Below are 7,535 nucleotides of genomic sequence, written 5' to 3'. Positions count from 1 at the left end.
CTAATAAAGAACACGTCCCGCATCCAAGGTGCTGCTTTTTCTTGCAGGTAAGGACATAAGACGGCAAAGGGCCGCCGCACGTCCTCACGACGGTGCGATTATTCCCGATGTTTCGTTTTGCTGCGCCGGTTGTTTTGTGCTTTATGAAAGTTATATATTTGTGCTTAGGTTCAGAAGAGTGCACCTAAGTGCCAAGGAATGGGTGACGCCGGGACTAAGGAGGTTGAATCAGGACAAAAAATGTAGGCTTTTCTCTCGCTGTCAAAACTCTATTCTGATCTGCTTATCGCTGTTTTTGTCCGAATTCCATCGCTTTTAATATCATTTATTAACCTTTTTTTCCTCGCTTGGTACATTGATGACCACTGCGGCTACGTAGGGCCCATCGCGTGGTATTCGAGGGAACTGCTCCCAATGGCATAGAATGCCACCACGGTAGGGGAGGAAGGTTTCTCCTTTGGCTACTATTGTCTGCATCCCTATAGCTCTGTTGATGACATTCGAAACGGCACCGCATTTTCACTTACCTTATGGAATGACCAACGCAAGCGGTTTAACTACTACCGAGGCACTTTTTTTGTGCGACTTTTATGCTTCTGAGTGTTCTTTGCTAGAAGCTCTCCGGCACCGATGCTTGCTGCTTGTGCTAGTGGAACGGTAGAAGTTTACATTGCTTGAAAGCAGTTTGTTTAGTGAACACTTCGCAGACTTGCAGTTTGTGTCAGCAATACGGCTATTTATTGCAGCAAAAAAAGGGAAATATTAATGCCTTTGCCATGAGGTGAGCCCAAGCAACACCACCTAGGTGGTGTTGGCCCAAGCCCTTAAAGGGAAGCTGCACCGGATTTAGAATTTGATGCGCTTCAGAGGGTCGAATCTGCAGGGTTTGTATGTTAAGTATACGAAATATTTTGGCTTTAGCTTTTGAAATAGTGACGTAATCATCGATTAAAGTTGCTACCCCGTTCAGGCTTCTCCGCAGTGCACAGCGCTGGAGGGGGGATGTCAGTAGCAGACGACAGAAGTACGACAGGCGGTAGTGACGTCAAGGACGGCGTCTACCTCTCTTCCGCTTCTATTGCCCGAGATCACCTGTCGCTTGCAATAGCTTGCAGGCTACGCAGTGCAACCTTTTTCTTGCCTCGCGCTAGTTTTCTTCTTGCGAACGTTACCGCAAGCTTTTTCAGTGAATCTTGCACCGTTCTTCACGAAAAGAACGACCATGCCGTGGTTCTGCGCAGCCTATGGATGCACGAACACTGGCGGCCGAGAGGATGTCGCGTTTCATAAATTCCCAAAGGAGCGCAAGCTATCGGCGCTTTGGGTTCCCGCGGTCAAGAGGAAGGATTTCAAGCCAACAAAATCGTCGGTGATCTGCTCAGATCATTTTCGCGACAGTGACTATCACCAAAACTTGTCGTTGATGCGATCTTTTGGGATACCGATCAAATCTGCGCGATTGAAAACCGGTGCTGTGCCTTCTGTCTTCGCACACAAGAGCACCTCTCCGCCGCCAAGAGCTGCTTTCGCATAAAGAAGAAAACTCGAGGTAAGAGGTCCAATACATCATATTGCTCTTCTGTTCTGTTTACGTTTTTGTTTTGTGGGGCAGATGGGTGGCCGGGCAAATGAAGGAGCAGGTGAAAGTAAAACTATTCAGCATTGGCGCCCGCTGACGCGGATGGAAAACTGTGAGAGAGTAGGATTTTTTCTTTTTTTTTTTCATGATTAGGCTATCGGTGCGATGCGGAAAGAGTCATCACACCGCTGAATCGACGAATGCAAAGGCAGCCCTTATTTGCTCATGAAAAGTTCACATAATTAGCATCAATTAAATGCTGTGCATCTTTGGGACCATCATTAACAATGTCATGCATGTGAACCATTGAGTTCATTAAACATACAAAATACATAGGCACCTTTTATTCAGATAGCATGTGATTACAAAATCAAAAGCACCATGGCAATGTCAGAAGCACCTTTTGAACATGATGTGGAGCAGGTTCCTTCGCCCTCATATTTTTCAAGGTCGGCTAACAAACAGATGTGCATTTGCAAAAACCTGCATGGTATGCAGATGCTATTCTTTCTAGTAACTGCAATTTTCACCTTGATACACTGCACATATCCTGCCACAGTAGAAAAAATAGTGACAGTCATACTTTATACTTCTTTGCAATTTTACATTTGACAAAATCCCCCCTTTCTCACTGTAATGCAATGGCAAGGACACTTAGCCATTCCTGGTGTTGGATGCTTTGGCCTGCCACTAACAAAATTAGCCACCTCACAGATTTCCATATGGTCCTTCCAGGCTTTGAACTCTGCAAAAAGAAAGATTTTCCAAGTTGTCAAAAGTGAGTCTCTAAAAAAGACAGCAAGAAACAGAACTCAATTGTAGACCGGAAAATACAAAAAAAAAAAAAAAAGTACAGGTGTTGCCATCACCAGCGGATTGCACAAGTAAACTACGTATGTTGACATCAATTTTTGGAAGCAAATTTCAGAGGCTAGGCTACACTGCCATGCAGTCAGCCATAACTACTGCTGGATGAATGTCAACATATCCAAAATGAGCTAGATAACTTCTTATCAAATTGTCCTTTGTGTGCCTTTGTAGAGGTTCTGACTAGGTTCAGACATGGCAAATAGACTTGTCCTCTACACTCATCGGTTCTTTACGATGCCCGTCACTGGAAAGGCCTAAAGCTTTTCCTAGTGGTTCATTGACTTGAACGAGAACATCTTCGGTGGAACTCCGCATGGTTGCGTACTTGAAACAAAAGTTTAAGAAACACCATCACCAACCAAATTATTTATTAGAACCCAATGTTTAGGGACCAACCCGGTCCCTTCCTCAGGGGCGACTAAAGTTCGAGGCCCGCAGTAGCAGGCAGCGGCCTATGCTTTCCTTTCCCAACACGTGGCGAAGTCCAATTGTGTACGCGGAGGGTAGCGTCCCCAGATTCCTGTTCACTGTGGCAGCTGTCAGCCGGATAAACCGAAAAGATGTGACGTCTTTTGAAAGGATTGGTCACCATGTCAAGTACGTTCACCTTCTCAAAGGCGATTTTGTGGTCCGCGTGTTCGCAGTGCTCGGCAAGGGAGTTGCTTTTCGAGTTCAATTGCCGGACATCATTTTTGTGCTGCAATATCTGCCGACAGAGATTTTTTGTTTCGCCGATGTACGAGGCCGGGCACTCGGAGCACGGGATTTTATAAATAACGCCTGGTTGTTTTTCTCTGGGAATACGGTCTTTTGGAAGCGGCAGAAAACGGCCGACTGTTGTACCTCAACAGTAGGCCGTGAGGCATCCTGCGACACACAGACGTGTTTGCGCAGGATGCCTCACTGGTGCCCGCCACATATGGGAGCAGAATGCAAGGGCGCTTCGTCGTTTCTGTGCTGACCGACCCTCTTGTCCTGCTAGCTCAACGACGGGAAGCACATTGAATAAAGGCGCATGTGTAGCTATTATTCTTCAGATCGGCGAAGCATAGGCTGCTGCCTGCTACTGCGGGCCTCGAACTTTAGTCGCCCCTGAGGAAGGGACCGAGTTGGTCCCGAAACGTTGGTTTCTAATAATTAATTCGGTTGGTGACAGTGTTTCTTAAACTAGTGGTTCATCACACCAATTAACAGACAAATGGCAGAAGGAGCACAGGTAACTTCTTGATGAGCCTACATATGCTCTTTGCAACATATGCTTTTTGTTCTTATTCCATCATTTACTATCAGCCAAAAGAACTCAGTACTCTGTTTGACAGCATTATCTGCACACTGGATTCACTTTCAGAGTTTATTTTGTTGCAACAAGGTGCCAATCACGACAAAGGCACTGGTCATCGAACAACAGAATGCCCAGTGCTCAGTTTAAAGGCAACAAGGAAACAGAGGTAAACCTGCCAAGTACAATGATAAGGAACAATGTAGAAGCAGTGTTGTGTTGTGGCAATTATTCGAGATAAATCTCTGTGCATCATTGCAAAACAAAAAGAGTAAAAGCTGCGTCCAGGTGGCGTAAAGCGTGAAAAAAAAAAAAAAAAAAAAAGCTTTGCGGTATGACTTCCCCCTCAAAGAAGCATAGGCCCAGTGCTCTACATTCAATAGAAAGGTAGGCAAAAATAAACATCAAGCAAAATATAAACACAGAGTCCATCAGTTATAATGGGGCTTTAGGCACACAACATACAATTTCTGGACATGTATCACCCGGGTGCTGCGTAATTCCGTCTCCTCAACGGTAGGGTCTCGCAACTTCTTTCTCCTCACTGGCTGCTTCTCAGCGGATTAAACGGCGACTGTCACCGAGAGGTGTCTCTGAACGCAACCTAAAGGTAACATACACTCACTGAAGGCAAAAAATGGTTGCGGTGAAGGTAATTGAACAGTGTCAGCGATGTCATACTCTCACTTCACGGCTCTGTTCACTGGTGGTTTTGCGGCTATTAAGAAATAAAAACATCCCATAATGCGACCTAAAGGGGAACACACCCCAGGCGAGATCTTAGTAGCTTAATTTATAGTTGCGATTTAAAAATAAAGAAAAGTGAAGAAAAAAAACGGAAAAAAGTTGCACTCAGAGGATTCGAACCGATGATTTATTTCCTCAGTGTGCAGGTAAGCAGTGTCAATCCATTGCGCCACGGAAGCAACGAATAGAGCATCTTTAAAGGAGTATAGACACGTACATTTTCGTTATCGGGATTATTGCTTTATTCGATCCACCATGCTCCAAAACAAAGGGACTGTAGTTCAAAAAACCTCAGCACAGCTCAGGTAATTAATTATCAGCGCATTTATCGAGACCAGTTTCGGTTTCAGTCTCTCCGAGCACGGGCGCGGGATGACGTCAAAGATACGAAATCGCCACACTAGCGCCTCCTGCTGGCAAGACTTGTGATGACGTGAGCACACATTCTTCTGACGCCCTCGGGTAGGGTTTGTCGTCTGCTTGCGATCGCACGTGGACCGAAATATCGTCAAGCGGCGCTTCAGACTCCAGTTTCGAAATTATTTCGGGCGATGACGCGGATGTCGGCGACGTTGCAAGGCACTTTGACCCACTCGCCAGTGACTCAAGCGACGACGCAGAAAGCAACAGCAGCAGCGACGAAAGCTTGGCGTGTTGGAAATGTCAACTGGTAAGACATGTTGTACTGATTACTTCTTCGAAACAGGCCGTCAAGTACGGCACATTTTTATTCCTTTAGCACGTACTGTGAATGTTGTAGGTCAAGGAGACATTAAAGTCTGCATACGTACTTTTTTGCCAGTTAGGCGCACAATATTGTAGAGCATGCTACAGCTTCGAAAATGGCCACCCTAGCAAATGTTTAACTACCGCCGCAAGCATGCTGTGTGCGGTTTTAAAATATAGGCTGTGTTTATCTCGTGAATACAGACATTAATACGTACAAAGCTATCAGTAAAAGATCTCATGCCAGTAGCATTTTGATTGACTTCTTTTTTTCTTTTTAGGTGCCAGTGTGGCCGCTGCCGCGCTATGGATACGGCGGTAGAATCGATATGCTGCCGCGAAATTCCGCGCGTGGTCGCGAGCCGACTGCGTAACAGAACACCGCACTTTCGGGGTAGCGTGCCTCGATATCGCCGCCGTGGAGGTCGCTTATTATGGCCTGGCGGAAGTTCGGCCAGGTATCGTGCAGGCGATAGACATCCACAGGTAACGTAAAACTGGCTGCACGCGGCATGTATTTGGCGTCAGCAATATCGGGAGCACACTGACTCGATTTTCATTGTGTGAACGAGGGAAGGGGGGGGGGGGGGGGTTATAGGTAGGGACACTCTGCCCCTTTGGTTGCGGTGTCTCTGCAGAGTGCAAAATGGCTTTCGATAGCTATTTTTGTGTATCTTACCTCTTCCCATTTCCATGGGCACTTTTTTTGTTGTGCAAAAAAAAAAAAAAATCGCATAACGCGAACCTATTGCAACGAATGCTTTTATTCATTAGTATTTTTTTTAAAACCATATTGCTTGGCTTTCGAGAAATGCAATTGACATATAGGACATATAGTATAGCGATATAATTGCCTGGAAGAAATTCACATGCTTCGTATTAATGAAAAGCATTTTCTTGCTTGGTATATATTTTGGGGGTATCTTTTTCTTATATAGTTGATGTAATGTAGATTTAGATGTACATTTTTTTTTTTTTTTCAACAAATGACGAGCATGCTTGTTTTGGTTTGTAGTTTTCTGTAAGCATGCTTTTTCATCAGTCTCTTCTTAGGTATTCTGAAATAAATAAATCAATGCACAGTATTAGCATACATTGCTCAGCCAAATGATAGTGTCCACTTTTCAGCCGCTACAGGTACACAGCATACCGGCAGTTCGTGCGGTGGGTGTGGCACTGCCTTGGAAGAAACAACCGGACTGTCCTGCCGAGCTGTGTGGTTAGGACCATACGCGACACATTCCCTTCAGAAGAATACTGTGGCTTTAGGTACCCCGAGTATTAAAGAAAAATTTCCAAACGAAAATGACTCACTTTTATTCAGATGCAGTATACTTGAATAGAACACAGTACTCATAGAAGCAGGAACACACGTGGAATTTACAAAAAAAAAATAACAAAAATACATTCAATGAAACTTTGCATGCACATCTTTGTGATTCATCGCTGTGGCTGTACAAGAAGCAAAAGCATGGTGCCATACAAGCTCATGCCACTTTTTCCTTCAGTTGTATTAGACTATATACCAAAGCAGTTACATGTGAAAACTAACCACAAGAAAATAGAGTACCTGCGATTGCTGAAAACACCTGCATGAGCAAAGTACATGATCCCAGTACTCATACGCTTGCAGGCAGTACGACCGCAAGGTTAGTGGATGCTCCGAATTGTAAACCTGCCGCTAACACAACAATATGGGAGGCGGTACCGAGCACACACAACTGGCACACCTCATTCAGAGCAGCATACATCATGGACAGAAATAGCCAAAACAATTGGAAAGAGATTACACAATGAAAGTGCAGAGGGCTCTCGGGAAATCAAGACAAAATTATTTTACGACAAGGTGCATTCATGGGCGTTCTTGATACAGAAACATAATAAGTTATATTCAATAACAGGATAAATAGGGTACCAGTGTCCGTCTATCCCTGATAAACGAGCAAGAGCAGAGACCGAAATGCCAGGAAAAGTTGCAGCCTATATTAGGGCCAACATTCCCCAAACGCTACTTGACTTGAGCAAGTGGTGCAACACTCAGCAGGAAGTAGTTGCTGTACTCACGCATCCAAACAAAACGCCCCTGATATTAGTCTCTTGTATGCGTGTCCAAGAAACACAGTACTTAATCTTGGATGGGTTAAGCATATTCGTCATTCATACCCTGGAATTGCAATACTAATCGGTGGAGATTTTAACGCTCTGAACACTGTATGTGCCTTCACAGAAATGGAATTTACACTGCTAAATCATCCAGGTGTCGCAACACTACCTGCAACACAAACACACTCACCAGACGGTACAGTGGAGATGATTGCTAAAACAGCAATAACA

The 7,535-nt window shown here is 44.8% G+C and overlaps 1 pseudogene; it reads left to right on the top strand.

Annotated features, from left to right (window-relative positions):
• Window positions 1-776: 776 nt before the first annotated feature.
• Window positions 777-6,496, top strand: LOC146171649 (P2X purinoceptor 7-like; annotated as a pseudogene).
• The last annotated feature ends 1,039 nt before the right edge of the window (window positions 6,497-7,535 follow it).

The sequence above is a fragment of the Amblyomma maculatum genome, unplaced genomic scaffold, assembly GCF_055883805.1.
Source record: "Amblyomma maculatum isolate TAMU_Amacu unplaced genomic scaffold, ASM5588380v1 scaffold_19, whole genome shotgun sequence".
Classification (NCBI taxonomy): domain Eukaryota; kingdom Metazoa; phylum Arthropoda; class Arachnida; order Ixodida; family Ixodidae; genus Amblyomma; species Amblyomma maculatum.
Note: the sequence above shows the minus strand (reverse complement) of the source record. Positions and strands in the feature narration are given on the sequence as shown.